The following is an 18,575-nucleotide window of genomic DNA, read 5'->3' on the forward strand; positions in this document are numbered from 1 at the left end:
AATCACATTTTACAAATAGATTTATAAATAGGTTCTGCTCAGAGAAGCCATACAGTGAGACAGCCTGCAAATTTTAAAAATCTAAAACACATCAGTGATTTAATAACTAAAGGAAAAGAGAGTATATTGAAATAGCTTAAAAGGTGAATTAGAGAATGAATAATCAACAGCCTAAGTTACTATGATACTGTTTGTTGTTTGTTGGGCTCAAACACAAATAGAGAAGTTGCCTTTACCATCAGAATGAGCAGAAAGTCTTGGAAACACAACCCAACTTTTAGAGACAGAAGGAGTCTAAGGAATAATCTATACTAATAAAAGGGTAATATGCAAATTGGTCACAACACCCTCACAGTCATGACTGGATATGCTAATTAGTCATGACCAGTATGCAAATTGATCATCACTCCAACACACAAGATAGCCATCCCCATATGGTCAAAGATGGCCACCACAAGATGGCCTGCAGGGGAGGGAAGTTGTGGGCAAATAGGCCAGCAGCTGAGGGCAGTTAGGGGTGATCAGGCCAGCAGGAAAGGGCAGTGGGGGCAACCAGGCCTGCAGGGAGAGCAGTTGGGGGTGATCTGGCCAGCAGGGGAACAGTTAAGCGTCGATCAGGCTGGCAGGGGAGTAGTTAGGGGATGATCAGGCTGGCAGGCAGAAGCGGTTAGGAGCAATCAGGCAGGCAGGCAGGCGAGTGGTTGGGAGCCAGCAGTCCTGGATTGTGAGAGGGATGTCCGACTCCCACAGGGATCGGGCCTAAACGGGCAGTTGGACATCCCTCAAGGGGTCCCAGATTGGAGAGGGTGCAGGCTGGGCTGAGGGACACCTCCCCCCCCCAGTGCACGAATTTTGTGCACCGGGCCTCTAGTTTTATAGATAAGGAGCCTGAAGGTCCAAATGAGATAAAATGCTTTGTCTATGTACAAGTTCTTAAAGCAATGCCAGGTCATTGCAGTTGCTGGTGAAAAGAGCAGCAAAAGGATGGCGGGACCATTACTAGTAAAAGGGCCATTACAGACATAACTGAGAAATGATTGAACTGGGTGTGCAAATAGCAGCATTTTCACAAAGTAGAGAAACAGGAGGACAACGTCTTTAACATGCAGACCAGACCATTTCTAAGAAGGACATTACTGGGGTTAGAATCAAATATTAGGTACTTTACATAGTCTATTAATGTGTTAGCCTGGAAAAAATACACCCATTCTAATGCATACATATTTGAAGGTATGAGTTATAATAATGTTGGTAAAATTCATAGACAATTGGTGAGTGTTTCAGTTTGCAAATTATGGCCACCATATTGGCAGCAGACTCTAGCGAGGTCATTATAGTAATGGGGCTTGCTGAAGCATTTGGAGTCTGAAAAAAGTGAAAGGCATGTGCCTTCCAAGAGCCATTTCTTCAGCACTGCTCTACTATTCCTGCAGGAAGTGTGACCTTTTTTAATGACTGCATCATCTGACTATGCCTGGCCTGGAACCATTTTAAGGTCTCTTTTAAATCAGTGGTGAATTTTGGAAATGAATTTTTGAATCACTGCCCAAAACTAAAGAAGTGAAACATACAATAGGATCTTCAACACAAAATCTAAGAAGAAAAATCTTAACCCACTCTCTAAGTCACATCTGGCTGCTAGTTTTCCTGTGAGCAATTAAATTTATTAAGTCAATAGTTATAGAAATCCATGACATTTGGCCAAATAAAGCACTGGTTGTTCATTGTTATAAGATTATTGGATGTCATTAGAACATCAAATAACCCCTCAAATGGCAAAAGTGACAAAACCTATTCATTTCTTTAAGTTGGTAAGTTTTGAGTCCCTACTTAAAGGAGGCTGGTATTTTCCAATTGGTAATGAAAGCAAATTTCTGAGAATGATGTCTTATGATAAAAGCACCTGACTCAAATTCCTGAAGTCTGAATATAGAAACTATTTGCAGGTTCTTACTATAGAATGCAGTGCTATAGAATTTACAAGAGGAAATATGTTCTGTAAAATAAATGTAAAACTGTAAGCTGAATTATCTCTGAGAAGAGAAAACAAATAATGAAAAGAAGCAGAAAGAATTATAGAAGGTGACCTATCCAGAGAGAAATGCTCATGTGATGGAATTGTTTCTGAAAGGTGATAGTGCTGTGCTGGTCAGTGCTTTGATTCAATATATGGATGCTCAATTATATAACTGCCAGGACCAGGGATGCACTTGTAACCTGGCATCACATTGCCAAGGGACTCTTTTGAATGTGCCCTACTTTTCCTGCAACTTGACACAGTGAGTAAAGTAAAACTGGAAACTCAGGACCTAAATTCCTACCTTTATCTCAATAATATCAGTGTGTATCCAGGGGGAAATTGTACCACTTCCGAACACCTCAATGAACAGTGAGTAAACCAAAACAACATGCAGTCTAGAACATGATCAATATTGGAATCTCTAGAGTAAGACTATGATGACTAAAGAAGTAAAACATAAAGTACATAGGACTTCAACACAAAATAAAAGACCTGTAAGTTTTTTAGAAACTTAGATAACAAAGGAGCTTTACTTCCACCTATTCCTGTTCCCTTCATTTCACAACATAGACCATTTTAGAGGGGTCTAACTATGAGTAATTTACCATATATTCTTGCCACTTGCCTATAGATAACAGATATACCAAAACTTTCCATAAAAGATGATTCTGAAATGTATTTTTAAAATGACTTTTTAAAAGAAACCAAATAATTATAAATGGTTTCAAATACAAATAACCACTTAAAGGGCTCTTATGAATTATTTTGTCAAGTCAAAATTTCCTTCATATTATCTTTTTATCCCTGCATATTCACTGATTCTTCCAGGGACTGCTTCAGAGTACAGAATTCTTGTCTCTTCAGTCTCAAAGGGAGAGGAGCAAGGCCAAGGAAGGCTATTCACAGCACAGACTCTGTGGCCCTTTTCTCTCATTATCTTGGGCCGTATAAACAGTCATGGGAAGCCAACAATCCAGATTACTCCAAACCTGATGTGCCTAATGTTACTCTGGGAGCCATTGTGGCTTGATCACTGCATTGAGGGACTTTTGAAGCTGTATATAGCACAGCACACAGAGCCCAGCTCTGTCACCAGCTAAGGAGTGCCACAGCCTCTCTCCTCTCACCCAACATACCCCCAACACCTCTGTTTTCTATGAAGAATGTGATACAAAACAAACCTTTTGCAAGCAAAAGGAATACTCCAGGCTGCAGGTTGGGGAGGCCCTCATTGCCTTGGTATCTCTCTTTCCCTTCGCTGTAAATGATAATACTCCTATTGTTAATGTCTTGAAACTCCACAGCTACCCTTCATTGCACCAGGACTTTGAGATCCAGACTTTCTTCTATTGAAAGCTCAGAATATCCCTGGATCTTTTAAAAAAGCTGACTTTGAATATGGACTAGTTGATTATCCACTATTATACAATTACTTCAATACCAGATGTCACTCATTTGTTCATAAATTCATTCTTTCACTCCACCCATGAGCACTGCTCTGGTTACTGGGCTACATGCATAAGAGTTATAAAGGCTGGAACTTCATGAGCCCACAGTTACAGGTAAAGTTTCAAATGGGACACAGAGATTACAGCTCACTTATTGAAAAAAGTTATGAAGATAAAAAAGAATAAATAAAAAGGATAAACACAAGGTTAAAGGGAAAAATATTAGATAAGAGTAAGACATTAGCACAAAAGCTTATCAAAAAATTAAAGTATCAAACATCTAAATCAGTCCACACAATGAAGGCATTCAGGGAACTTATACACTTGTACATCTCCAAGGACACCTTAACTGAAATATCCAGCAGGGACTGGGAGAAAGTGACGGACTTGTGGGTTGGGAGACCAAGGCTACCACCTGTGTAACATCAGACTCCATTTTGCCTCTCTGGGCCTCATTTCCTCATCTGTAAATTGAGAGATGAAATCCCTTCCAATTAAAAAATTCCAAAAGTCTATTCACTACTTGGCAAGTGTTTGCAAAGCTAGAGTCTGGCTACGGTGTATTTCAAATGAGCCCAGAAACAGGGGCAGGGGCTTTCAGGAGCTGTGGCCTTGGTCCTTCTCCGGGAGGTGCCTCCTCTGAAATACACCCAACATCTACCATCCCCGCCTGGCTCCTGCTCTTACCTCATCAGCAGGTAAAGCTCAGTTCACATGCATTCTTCTCACTGACCGAAGCAGATGGCCACTGCTCAGCTGCTCAGCACAGCTCAGTAAGGTTACTGGAGCAGCTTCTGGGATGTCGCTACATACAGCATGCTGATGCAATTCCCTCCTAGTTTCTAAGCAAGACTGTATGCAAACTGTCCCAGAAAGAAAACTATCCACTATTTTCTTAAAAATATCCAAATACAGAAACTCTACACCTCTCTGGTGTCTCATATCCCTACTCTGTAACCTAAATCTATTCTGATACGATTCAAGCTCCCTCTGTCTTGGGCTATTCTCAGAGGGAATAATAGAAGCTGTTCAATTCATAAAAATTCTGTCACATGCCTTGATGACTGCCACAAGGCTTCTAAAAATTTCTTTTAACCTGGTTTTGGAGGCTTACTTTCCAAATCTGTAATAGTTTTCTTTGCTATATTCTGGGTCTGTGCCACGTTCTTTAAGTGATAGTGTAAGAATAACAGAGTCATAGAATGTAGAGGTGAAGGGACCTCAGAGATTATCTGTCTGGACACTTTTCTTCTGTCACAGAAGAGTGAAATGACAACCAAGCTAAAGGATGTGCCTAGTGTCACAGACCTCATTGGGACTGGAATTCAGGTCTCCTCATTTCTTCTCTGTCCTTGATAATAAGTTTTCAAGTCTAATAGGAAGTGCTGTTCTTTAAGACCTGCTCAACATATAATAAGTATAATTCTCTCATGATTTCATATAGCTTATGAATATAATTTCATGTATGTTTCTTGTATATGAAGAAAAACTGAAACTAGGTATTGAGAAGGTGTTGTTTAGGTTCAGGCTACAAACAGCATATGCCAAATCTATACGCACATACTATTGGCACTAATTTACAGTGATCAAGGCAAGGTTAATGTCTCCTGTATTCATCTGTATATTAATTCTTAACTTTGCATGATGGCCTTCTGAATTTCCTGAGCAACCCAAATCAAACCACATTAAAATAACTTACCCTCAGGCACAATGCTTCAAAAGACACAATGCCAAATTCATAGGCGAATACTAAAATCACACCCACAGACTTGTAAAAATAATCAGCATGGGTTCAGACATTCTGGTCTTCTGGCTGTTGGGGGGCGGGGGGGTCAGTGAGCCCTTCCTCCTTTGAACTCTGGTTCAGACCTCTGCAGCATGGCACCTGTGCCCATATCCATGTCTTCCAGCACATTATTTGATCACAAACTGTAAGTCACTGCACAGTGTCTCCTCATTACCTGGCATATAGCAGGTGCTCAGGAAATGAGCTGTAGACATGAACAAAGCAACCCATAAACTAATGATATACAGGGACCTACAAGTCTATTGTCACCTTCTCTGAGGAGTTTAATAATTATATTCTTGTTGTACATACTTATAACACCCCTCCCATTGAAAGGTACAAACTGCTAGGACAAGGCAAGTGAACGCTTCAAGTTTACATGAAACCACTTGGCTGGAGAAATGACTGATAAATAGTTATGGGGACTAAAGAGCAGCAAGTGTCCTTAGGCAATCTTTAAACTAGCCATGGAATGCATGATACAGCCTGGGACTGGGCTTCTTCAAGCGGTTTCTGTAAACACTGTTGGCTGCCGGTGATGCTTGGCAATGGGTCTCTAAGGACATAGTGTCAGACTCTGAGCTGAGTCCTGCTGAAGTGGAAGTAAAGGGACTGTGAAGATGGAGCAGTGACTGAAAGGAGGATAAAACCAAGCCAGGATGCATGAACTCAGTGTCCAGGTAATCACTGGGAATGGGTGCTCAAGTTGATCTGAATGCAATTTACAAATCACTATCTGGACTATGAAATTCATCCCCTGGAAATTCTAAATGTCTAAATTCTTATGTCTAAATTGAACATAAGCCAATTCATATATTGTACATTTCTTCTTTTAAGAAAAATCCATCAAATACTTCCCATATATGCCAGGCCCTATGTTAGATGCTGGTGACACAAAGGTAAGATGTGACCCTGACTATTTAGTAGGGGAGAGAGAGACACCAGTCACTGGAATACAGGGGGACTTTTTAGATCCACAGAAAGGGGGGAAATAGCTCTTCCCTGGACAGCCATGCATGGCCGTCCACAAGGGACGTTTGACTTGGATTTCCACAGATGAGAAGGAGATTGCTTAAAGATCAGTCTTTGTCCTTATTCATATAGGATGATTAATCCATATTCTCTCTGTAGAAAGGCTATCTATACTGGAGTAAGAGGAAACAATAGCTAAAGGACAAATGAGAAGACCAGCTAATGTTTACTGAATGGTACTCAATGCTAAATGTTTTATATACATTACTAGAGGCCCGGTGCATGAGATTCGTGCGCTGGAGTGGGGGGGAGGGGGTCATTCCTCAGCTTGGCCTGCAACCTCTTGCAGAGCGGGACCCCTTGGCGGATGTCCCCCTAAGCCAGCAGTCAGACATCCCTCTCGCAGTACTGGACCCTTCGATCCTTACCGCCCGCCTGCAGCTGAGGTGGGAGAGGCTCCCGCCACTGCCACTGTGCTCGCCAGCCATGAGCCTGGCTTCTGGCTGGACAGCAAGCCCCCTGTGGGAGCACACTGACCACCAGGGGGCAGCTCCTGAATTGAGCGTCTGCCCCATGGTGGTCAGTGCGCATCATAGCGACCAGTCTTTTCACAGGTGGTTCCAATCTTTGGTCAATTTGCATATTAGGGTTTTATTATATAGGATCATATTTAATTCTCACCATAATCCTATGGAGCATTATTAGGATTTCCTCTTTATAGATGAGGAAACTGAGGTTTAAAATGGTGGTCCAGGGTCACATTGCTATGAACTGGGGAAGCTTCCTGCTTATGCCAGAGCCTAGTGGTGGCAACACCTGTACTGCCTGCCCACTGCAGGCCAACACAGATGTGGGCCTGGCTGGTGGCACCTTTCTTAGTGCCTATGGCCATTGGATTTCTGTATCTCAAATTTCTCTGTTCTCCTTTAGGGTTACTCAGGCTACTGAGCTCTGACCTCAAGTTAGTTAAGAAAACCCACTTCTGCAAGGTTTTACTTACAACTGGGGCTCTTCCTAAGCTCTTTTGAGAATTTTAAATGTCTCTTTTCTTCAGTTCCTCAACACCTTGAGGGAAGAGTTAAGAAGAATATGGCCCTGGCCAGGTGGCTCAGTTGGTTGTGTGTCATCCTGTACTCCACTGAAAGTTTGCTGGTTTAATTCCCCATCAGGGCACATGCCCCAGTGGCGGGCTTGATCCCTGGTGGAAGTGAGGGGCAGGAGCAGGAGGCAGCTGATTCATGCTTTGCTCTTGTACTGATGTTTCTCTCTCTCTCTTTCCCTTCCTCTCTCTCTAAAAATCAATAAAAATATTTTTTTTAAAAAGAAGAATATGAACACCATCGAGCTTGGTCTTGACCACTCCTGCCTGTGTTCCCCACCTCTGGTGGACAAAGAGATCCTCTCCACTAGTAGCTGCTACATATCTTATCCACTCATTTAATCAAATGCTGGACTTTTCCTAGATAGTGGAGATAGAAAGATGAAGATATCTTCACTCTAAGTAATCCAAATCATCAACCCTTGCTTTTGAGGGACATACAGTCCTGTGGATGAAAATGGTTACACAACTTAAATATTTCACCAATCTGAATATTTTAAAGCAGTAATTTTCAACTGGTGTGCTGCAAGACTTTTTAAAACATACAATACTTGACTACTTAGTCAGGGGCACAGATATCTTTTTCCCTTAAGTTGTCAAATAAAAAATTGACAACAGCCAACACAACAATAGCCACCAGTGTGAATGAATAAAAATTACATTTTTTTGGTCAGATCAGCAAAAAAATATTTCTTTTGGGTGCCGCAAAAGAAACTAGTTAATTTTAGTAACTAGTTTATGCATGCCATGGGATAAAAACAGTTGAAAACTGCTGCTTTAAAGGTATTTTTACCATGGTGCTTTAGGAGCACAGAGAAGGAAGTGCTCAACTCTGCCTGAGGAGAGAAGGGAAAGCTACCTCTTAAAGAACCAGTAGGAGTTTTCCAAAGAAACAGAATGGTGAAGGGCACTCCATTTCTCCATGTAAGAGAAAATATCCCTGCAAAGTAAGGAAACAGGCTAGAGCACACCAAGGGAGCTCTTGAGAGCTTAGCATGACTGGCCAGGGATGCAGGAGGTAAAACTCCAGAAGAGTTTGGAGAAGTGGCATTGTGGTTTCCTTTCTCATTAGCTCTTACTTCCAGAAGGGAAACCGTGGTGATTTAGCCTCTCCTTGATATCTTTAGTTACAATGCTTTTTACATTCATTAATGTCTATAGATGCAAACCTCACATATCAAGTCTGGTCGCCCAATTTTAAAAGTAGACTTGTTAGTGACATATCTGGGTTTGTAAAGACAATAATGGTAACTTAAATTTGTAAATATTCCAGCACATATGGAAGAAATACCGTTTTGGACGCGTAGCAGTTGACTGGTTAAAACACTCTTTATCTTCCTCAAACAACAAAATAATTCTGCCTAAAAGCCATGTCTATTTGTTCATATGTACATATCTTCCTCCTTTTATTACCACTTCCCATTTAGAAAATACAGACCTGAAAAATGAGGAGAGAAGTGGACATATTAGAAAACTAGAGGCCCAGTGCATGAAATTCCTGCAGGGGTCGGGGGAGGTGTCCCTCAGCCCAGCCTGTGTTCTCAGGGGATGTCTGACTGCTGGTTTGTGGGAGGCAACCAGCAGGGCACTCACTGGCTGGCCCCGTCCCCCAATCGCTGCTGCCAGTCACCTCCCTTTCAGGGGGCAGATGCTCAATGAGTGTCTGACCCCTGGTGGTCAGTGTGCATCATAGCGGCTGGTCGTTCTGTCATTCTGTCGATTTGCATATTAAGGTTTTATTATATAAAATGAGAAAGTGTGGGCCCTGAAAAGTGAAGTTTCTCCTCAAAGTCTCAAAGTGAGTCAGTGACTAGTTTGAAAAGAGAAGTAGATTCTCTGAATCTTGGTTTGGCCTTGGTATGGGAAAAACAGAAGTAAATTAGCGTTAAACAACCTAAGAATTAAAATGCCCCTTGAGATATACAGTCAATGAAATGCACTTTATATCTTAGATATATGGATGAACAGGAGAAGAAGAGGAGTTTCTTCTTTCTCATGTTTCAAGACCTTCCTCCCAGTCTAAGCCAGTGGAAAGGCATTTCAGGCATCCCACAAACCTCACCCAAATGCTAATGATCCTACCTTCCTTTATAAATTAGGCTTATATACATATATAAAATGAACTAGGAAAGAACATGGTATGTAAAAAAATTGGATTTTCTAGTGCAACTGCTTCTTGCTGTGTGTTTTTTACATGTTACTTCAATTTTCTGAACTTTAATTTCTTCACAGGTAAAAGGAGAACATTAATAATCCAACTATAGTGCTCAGTCCACAGGGTTGTTAGAATTAGATAAGATAAAGTGTTAAATTGCACAAAACTGTGCTTGGCAAAAGAAGGAAGGAAGGGAAACAGGAAGGGAGGGAGGGAAACATAAAGAACTAGAACTTTTACAAAATAATCTTAGAGAACAAACCCAATTTCCACTATAAATTGTATGAAATATTATGTAGCATCACCATCTAAAATCCGCAATTACATGTGTGTTATGAGTTTGTGGGAGACATAAATTTTGATTTCATATCTGTGCTCTATCTTCAAATGTTTTTAGCTTGGCTTGTTTGGGCTCTGGTGCCAAGTTTCTCATAACGAACCCTAGAAGTGAGTCTCAAAAAGATATTGAACAATTGGTAGATGATACCAACTAGAAGCCAGCAGTATTGGTATTGGCTGATCTCATGTTGAGTGGTCAAGGGGCTCTGGACTTAAGCTTACCTAATATACTGATGGTGGAAACTACCTTCTAAAAGTTGAGAAAGTATGGCCAGAGGGGGGAAATTACAGCAACATTAAGAAAAGCCTGACCACATCCATTATGAGTCATGAAGAGAAAAGAGATCTTTGGATATCTGTGATGAGAACCATGGGGCAATAAGGCCTCCTCTCTTGGGTGCACCAGTGCTCAGGGACTGATTCTGTTAGCCTTTGCTCTACATCTATCTGCTCTTCACTTCCTAACTCTCCAGGCATTTTCTCTATTGTAGTTTGAGCTAGAAAACCACTGAAACAATGTGCAGCAATGTTTGTATATTAGCAATGACAGCAGAAGCTTCTATTTATTCTTAATAATGTGACCTCATTTTCTATAGGCTCCTTGGAGTAGTACTTTGAGAATCTCTAATGATAAGCTCATTCACAGAAAAAAACACACACAACAAAATGAGGAGTTATGGATAAACTGAGGCAGAAAATTTTAATTTGATGGGCTATACTTACCTTCACTTTGTTTGAAGCCACAGTTTGATTGGCAAGTATTACCAATAACAACTTACAATGGAATGTGCGATAACATTTTTTGGTCAAAAATTTAAATAACTAAATAGTCTAATACCTTCATAACCCTAGTTTTAAGGCATTTGTACCATAAAATCATCAAACATTTATTTGCTTGTTTTTAAAATATGTTTGGTAGCCCTAACCGGTTTGGCTCAGTGGATAGAGCATCGACCTGCGGACTGAAGGGTCCCAGATTCAATTCCAGTCAAGGGCATGTACCTTGGTTGAGGGTGCATCCCCAGTAGGGGGTGCGCAGGAGGCAGCTGATTGATGTTTCTCATTGATGTTTCTAACTCTCTATCTCTCTCCCTTACTCTCTGTAAAAAATCAATAAAATATATTAAAAAAAATATGTTTGGTATATCAGAAAACCCATCAAAAGTAGAGTTGGGAAATGTGACATTAGGAATAATTATCCAATAGTCAATCACAGAAAGGAATATTTAGACTTATTAGAAAGCAGTTACTGGATGAATTTAGACGAGACAATGTCATTTAAATTCACGTGTTTGCACCTTTAAAAAACTGAATATATAATGGGAAAAGGCAAGGTGTAAATCTTTGCTCTGGCACTTACATTGGACTTGACCCTCCCCAAACCTTAGTTTGGTCATCTATTATAAGATGATGATAACACCAACCTTATGCAGCTTTTATATGGAAATATAAGACTAACATATATTAAGTGCTTAGCAAATAGCAAGGACTCAATGAGTCAGCAGGGATGGCGAGTATAGAAGAGTGAAATATACACATAGATTGATAAAATGGGGTAATGAAATCAAGGGGAAAATTAAACCAAGAACAGACCTGGGAAATAGATAGGACTTTCCCTTATTTTATAGAGGAAACTGAGCTTCCAAAGGCTTAAGGCATATGCTCAGACTCCGCATATAGTAAAAGGCTAGAACATGAATCTAAATTTGCCTCCAAATTTGATCTCTTCTTTATACCATATCTATTTGTTTCATGAACGGAAATTGCAGACACACACTCAGACTCACAGCTTTAAGAAAACTGACATTATGCCTGACTGGTGTGGCTCAGTGGTTGAGCGTCAACCTATGAACCAGGAGGTCACAGTTTAGTTCCCGGACAGGGCATATGCCCAGTTTGGGGGCTCAATCCCCAGTAGGAGGCATGTAGGAGGCAGCTGATTGATGATCCTTTTTCATCATTGATATTTCTATCTCTCTCCCTCTCCTTTCCATTCTGAAATCAATAAAAATATACTTTAAAAAACTGACTACATATATTACATACATTACATATTATATACATTATACAGGGTTGGGCAAAAGTAGGTTTATAGTTGTAATACACATAAATAATACAATAATTAGTAAATAAAAATACAAGAATAAATTGTGTTTTGAGTACTCACAACTGTAAACCTACTATTGTCCACCTTTGTATATGACCACCTGATAGATTGTGTTGCAATTGCCTTTTTCTGTGATCACAAGAAAGAAACAGAGAATCAGGAATATTTTGATGAAAAAACTCAACTTGAAAGACACTGAGGGAAGAAAAAAATATCTGAAACACTCCCCAAGGTTGCCTATAATATCCCACCTATCCAAAGGGAAAGATTTTTAAATGTTTATAAAGCATTGGAAATGACAGGGAAAGTTCATTTCACATTTTTTAGATAATGAAAGAATAATATAATAATATAACACTGCCTACTTGTTTCTCATTTTTTTAACTTTCACTTTGCACTATTACATAGCTTTTTCCATAAGGAATGTCTGTTCTACTCTTTTTAATCTGGCCCCCCTGGTGAAGGAAATGTGAGCTGATAATGCCAAGGAGGCACCAAGGATCCACATTTTAAAATGCTTCACCTGAGGCTAACAAAGATGTAGTTCTAATTTTAAATTTAGCCTGAGCAAAAAGGGAGAAGATGCAAATTTTATACAAATACATTTGTGCACCTCTTCATACATTTGGATACACAGTTTGGATAAATTTTAGTGATAACTACAAGACGGGGATCAAAATGTAGGGTATTATTTAAGTGCAAAGTAATTATTCCATTAATTCACTTCCCTCAGGAAAGTGCAACCAGAGAAAAAGGGAAAACAAATTATCTGGGAGCTAGCAATTCACATGCATAATTAATTTGCCTACTGAATTTGGTGTTTTGGTTTTTCTGCCTGTGGAGAACATAATCTCTTTTTCATTTTAGCTCAGCCAGTCAAGATGTGTGTGTGTGTGTGTGTGTGTGTGTGTGAGAGTGAGAGAGAGAGAGAGAGAGAGAGAGAGAGAGAGAGAGAGAGACCATCCATCCATCCATATAACTGGAACTGGACTGAAACAAGAATCAATGCTGCAACCAAAGAATAAGAATGGTGGCTTTGCTAGTTCCTTAATTCCACATGTTAGCTTTTCTTTCCACCAGAAAAAACAACCAACCGTATTTGAGAAACAAGCCTCCTTATAACTTACTTGCAACTGGGGATGATGCAGGCAGGACTCTGAAGTTGAGCAAACCTTATTTTAACTCAGTAAGTGGGATTTTTACCTCTATTCCTCAACTAACAATTAAAATAATCTTTCATTCTTTGTAGTTTTTAGAATACTTGTATTTGGCCATTATTATATAATTACTAGAGGCCCGGTGCTCGAAATTCATGCAAGGGACTCGGCCCTCACAGCAGCAGTGGCTTGCCTCAACCCTCGCAGCCCTGGCTTCTTCCTGAAAGTTGTTCGGCTGTCTGGTCTAATTAGCATATTATGCTTTTATTATTATAGATAGACATGTGTATTTGGGTTTAAATATAAATTGTTTAACTTATTTGTATCTATCAGTCAACAATTAGAAAATGTACCACTTTACTAAAAGTATTCTAATCTTCCAAGACTGATAATAAAGTTTTTGAGGGTAGAGATTATGTTCTGTGACTCAGGCAGAGGTCAATAAATTGGTAAAAACCAAATACTCAGTCAAGTGCATTGAGGGGCTAAATAAATGGTGATGATGATGATAAAGAATGGACTGTTTAATAAAAGCAATTATAATACAGATGTATTTATTTGGGATAAATTATGATTATTTAAGTTCAGCTTGAGGGCGTAAGTGTAAAAAGTGCCATGGTCTGTTGCCTGTTTACTCCAGGAGGTTTCCCCTAGAATTCTGCAGTTAATACAAAATTGATTCAACTGTAGAAAAATTAATCAAATACATATTTGAATGAATTAAGTAATCTTGGGTTGTTGTGATGACTACATGCATTAAGATGGTTAAAATGCTCACAAAATACTCAATTCAAAGTGAGTAGTAGTACATAAGTATTAGCTGCTATTAAGCTGATAAATTGAAAGTATTTTTCCCATCTCTGCTGTTTGTGGTATCTTACAAGAAGGAGTGATTATGAAATTACAGGGAAGACTATGTAATGACTGAAATTGACAAACCAAAACAAGAGGAACAGTCAATAGCACAGTATAAGGAAGTTGAATCAGGAGGAAACTGAGGGAAGCAATCTGGAGATGCCATCTGGGAGCCAGCAGTTATAGCAGCTGTATGGAGATGCCCATGAAGATGAACATCTAATCAGGTGGTTACTTGTAGAACTTCAAAATGAAAACAATGTGAAACTGCAACACTTTTTATTTGAGAAGTACACTGTCATCTACCAAAATGGGGAAACTTGAACATCTTGAAATCTGCCAACACTAATTAGTTTTATATTTTGGTGAACTTTAATTCTAATTTTTATTTCTGTAGGGTTCAACATGCAGATGGAATAGCATTATTTTATTGATAGAGAAACTAGCACACAAAAGAACACTAGGAAGACCATTAGATTAATCTAAATGTCACTCTGCTATAAAATCTGCTATTAGTCATAAACTCCAATGCCTTTATAATCTTCAAAAATTTTTTAATTCATAACTATAAGCTTATAAGAAAATTTATTAATTTATTTTATCTAACCTGATTTTAAAATTTGTTTGGTATATTGCCTATACACACAGAGGCTGACTTCTTTTTAGGAAATAAAGATGAATTGACTTGAGAATTTTCTGAGAATAATCTAAAGTGACTAAGTAAAAGTTAATGATATACAGTCTTTTGCTCTTTGTCATCAAAGAAGCTCATTATCAAGTACATAGTTTGGTAAGGGTAGCCAAGTTTTAGCTCAATGAATATATTTAGACTAAGATAATGAGATTATAATTTTGCCTGTTTTCAATGGTCATCGAACAATTTCTTAGATTCCTTGAAGTCAATGTCTGTTTAGTGCTTTGAGGCCAAAATAAAGAATAGTGTTTTGGCAAGAAGGAAGCAAGGTAGAATGCAAAATATATTATTACTGTATCTCCTTTCATAGTAATCACTGGAGAAACTCAGTAAATATTAAGTTAATAAGTGAAATCAAAGAAAAGGCTCCGAGGAATATCTAATGAGTTGAGAAAAAATACTTGTGACAAATTTGCAATTCAATAAATATCATTAGCAGTTACTGTGTGTTAGGAGAAATAGAAAAGGAGCTCAGGTTGTCAGGAAACAATACCATTGCTGCTATACGTACTCTATGATCAAAGCATTAAGCAAACACACACAGAAGAAACTTTGTGAAAGAAACGGGGTGAGGTTCAGTAGGAAAAATTCAAAGGGCATGCTTCTTGATGTGAACCTTGAAAAATAACCAAAAGTTTTACAAATAAAGGCAAAAGCAATTGGAGAAACAGTTGGAGAAAAAAAAAAAAAAAAAGTGAAATAGCAGAGAACTTTCTGGAGGCTTGTGGTCTTGTGCACCCAGAATATGAGTAAGTGAGGGGGGTGGGGGGATCAGAGAGAGCAGAAGGAAGTGACAAGAAATAAGACTGGGGAAGTGGTTGAGGCAAGTTTGTGAAGGTACACAATTCTTTAGTAAAATTATGCATTAATTAAAAATACTTTATTTTATTATTATATGCAACCTGCAATGATATCTCTTATTATAAAAATAGAAATGTTTCTGGGTTTACAGCAATTCTCTCTCTCTCTCTCTTTCTCTCTCTCTCTCCCCCTTTCTCTCTTTCTCAATCCCTCTGTTTCCCTCTCTCTCCCTTCCTTTCCAGATTCCTTCCCTGCCTCTTAAATTGAGTGCCCAGATCTCTCCAGTCAGTTTCAGAGATAAAAGCCTTTAATTATCTACATCTGGTGGAAAAAAATATGCTGGTGTGGAAGAGAGAATTTGGAATAGACACATGCTTATAGAGAGGTAGCATGGAGCTGGAAACCCTGGCTACTTACAGCCCCTTGCCCTCTCCAACTGCCCAGTAATCTTGGGCCAGTTTCTTTATGATCTCAGCCCACTCCTCACCTGTAAAGAGGATTAAGTGACGAAATGCATGAAGAGTGGCTGCACATGGTAAGTAATTATAGATGTTAAGTGTTATTATTACTTGTCCCATCCTCTCTCATTTAAATAGATACTTTTGAATGAGACTTTACTTGTTAGCCTCCCCTTCCCCAAAGGATTCAGAAAACAAATTATAAATGATGCTAAAACACTGAAACTGTTTCCCAAATTACCAACTATTTCAAGACATAATTTATGAAAAAGACAAAATTTAAAATTTGACAAAGAAAAGCATGCCTGAGATTGCTAATGAAATGTTCCCTCAGCACAACTCCGTCCCACCACAGCAGTGCTTGCTCAAAGGGCAAGACCCAGAAGTTGCTTCTCTGATGTTACTGGCAGTGAGCTAGAATGAGCAGGAATGAATATTTTATAACATAGCATGTTGATGCTTTAACAAGCTAAACTTGATTTAAATCAAGAGACTTTTTGCTACTTTAAATTAACTTTTTCACGTTCCATTTTATTGCCTCCAATGTAAGGAAAATGCTGACATACCTTTACATCCTAATTTATTTTATTCTCATCAATATTTTTACTTAAATTAACACATAGCATATTTTTTTATTTGTTCTTTTGGGAGGTTCAAGTCTGCCTTTCTTAATTCCACATTTTTTTCAGGTGGCATGTGTAAAACAATACTAATGGTCACATTTTGCAATGTTCAGAAATTCACATTTATAGTTCAATAGTTAATTTCATTCAAAATTGCCTGTGCAGATATTATTTAAACAAATTTATTTAATAGAAACCAATTATGATAGATTTGTATAAAATTAAAATCAAAATGTGTGTGGATAAACCACCTTTGTTTAATGATGTTTTTTTGAAGGTTTTTTTTTAAGTGGTCCTGGTGGAGTAATTATAGAACACAAGTTGCTATACTTGATTAAGAAAAATTGGGTTTTGCTAAGTATGCTGAAAAATGAATCCATTTCTAATCTGAATGACTTTTATGTTTATCATCTGTCAATGGTTCTTCTTATTGTTGGATAATGATAAATAAATAAAGGCTGATATTACAAGATCTAAAGTCTGTTTCAACAAAGTTTCTAGAATAAATACTCCATGCCAACTTTATAGAAATTTCTATTGTAGACAGAAACATTTCATCCAAAATTTAATAGTCATTTGTCTGGTCATAAGCATAATGAATAGTTCAGACAAATCTGTGAAAAAGTACAATTAGGCAACACAAATTGTTTTTAATGTTAGAGAATAAATGGATAAGAGGTGGCCTCTAACTCCATGTGGTTATTAAGCACACCCATTAAAAACTGTTGGCATCAAAATCACTTGAGTAACCAATAACATATTAACATGTGATTCAAGATGTTAATATATCCGCTAAAGTATTGTAAAGAAGTTTTTTGTTTGTTTGTTTGTTTGTTTGTTTAGAAAAAACAGGACCACAGTAGCAAAAATTAAACCACCCCCAATTAGGCACAATCTAAATAATCAATATACACTTTCCTAAAAACTTTTTCAAAGCAGATGAAATCACAGTAAATAGCCTCCCTCAAATAAAGCAATAAAAATAAATCAGAACATGATTTAGTTTTAAAAAGAGAAAAAAATCATAGTTTTTTTGGGTTTATAACAGTGCATAATTGGAGAAGCCGCCCAGAGGGCTGAGGGGCCCCACTCTAGACAGCCACCTGATGTGGCTGCAGCATTGCTGAGCAGTTTAATGGTGGCAGGGCTCACAAAGGGCTCAACTGACAGGTGTCCAGATCTCTAGTCCTCTGAAAGCAAAATCCAAATCCACAGAAACAGAGCCACCCAACAAGCAAAGCATCACAAGCACTTAGAAATGACAAAAAGGCATGAAGAAAATTTACCTTGTAGAAAAACGGTCCTCAGTGGTACTGGCGTGTGACCAGAAACTCCCTTCTTTCTGATTTGCAGAAGAACTTTGTCAACCCTGAGTGTGTGGTCACAAGGCAGGAAGTGACTAAAATGACAAATCATCAGCCAAGAAAGAAATAGATTTTGTCTTTATAAGGACATTTTACTTAACTTTCTTCATGTCTCCTCCCCCACAAAAATCACCTAACAGAACAGGTCACACTGAAATTCAGAAGCCTCTCACCACTTCCTCTTTATAAGCATTTTCCTCTTTCCTTCCTTTTTTTTCTTTTCTCCTGTATCTGTTTGTAAGGTTCTGGGCTACTTAAACCTGTCTGAAACCTGTCTGATTTCAGATAACAAGCAACGTCAGCCTGCTGCCTTGCCTTCTTTCTCTGATCCCAGTTGAAAATGCAAAGCCCAGGTTTCTTGCTACTTACAGTGTTCCCAATTGGGGTTACCATCTAGGACCTCAGTTCTTCTCATCGACTCAGAAAAGATTTTAAGGTCAACGAAAATGAAAGTAAAGCAAAGTGGGGTTTATTGAAGATACACTCCAAATGAGGAGCGGGCCAGTCAAAGAGACAATGGCCGGCCTGCTGCCAACTCACTGGGAAGTCAGAGAAAAGGGGGCCCTGAAAACAGGTTCAGGGGGTTAGCACAGGACGAGCTGCCGCTGCCCATTGCTCCCCTGATTGCAAGTCTCATGGGGTCATTTAGAGATTGGGGGTTACATGCCTGTGGGGGAATGACACGGGTGTGTTCCTT

General features: G+C 38.8%; 1 protein-coding gene across 1 annotated transcript in view; it reads right to left on the minus strand.

The window, feature by feature from the left end:
• The window catches only part of LCP1 (lymphocyte cytosolic protein 1), a 68,580-nt gene extending 50,664 nt beyond the window's left edge, over window positions 1-17,916 (minus strand). Inside the window, exon 1 of the mRNA XM_036298244.1 lies at window positions 17,801-17,916. The gene's annotated coding sequence lies outside the window, so the exon portion shown is untranslated. The remainder of the gene's footprint in view (window positions 1-17,800) is intronic.
• Window positions 17,917-18,575: the final 659 nt, after the last annotated feature.

This window comes from Myotis myotis, unplaced genomic scaffold (assembly GCF_014108235.1).
Source record: "Myotis myotis isolate mMyoMyo1 unplaced genomic scaffold, mMyoMyo1.p scaffold_m19_p_3, whole genome shotgun sequence".
In the NCBI taxonomy this organism is placed as follows: domain Eukaryota; kingdom Metazoa; phylum Chordata; class Mammalia; order Chiroptera; family Vespertilionidae; genus Myotis; species Myotis myotis.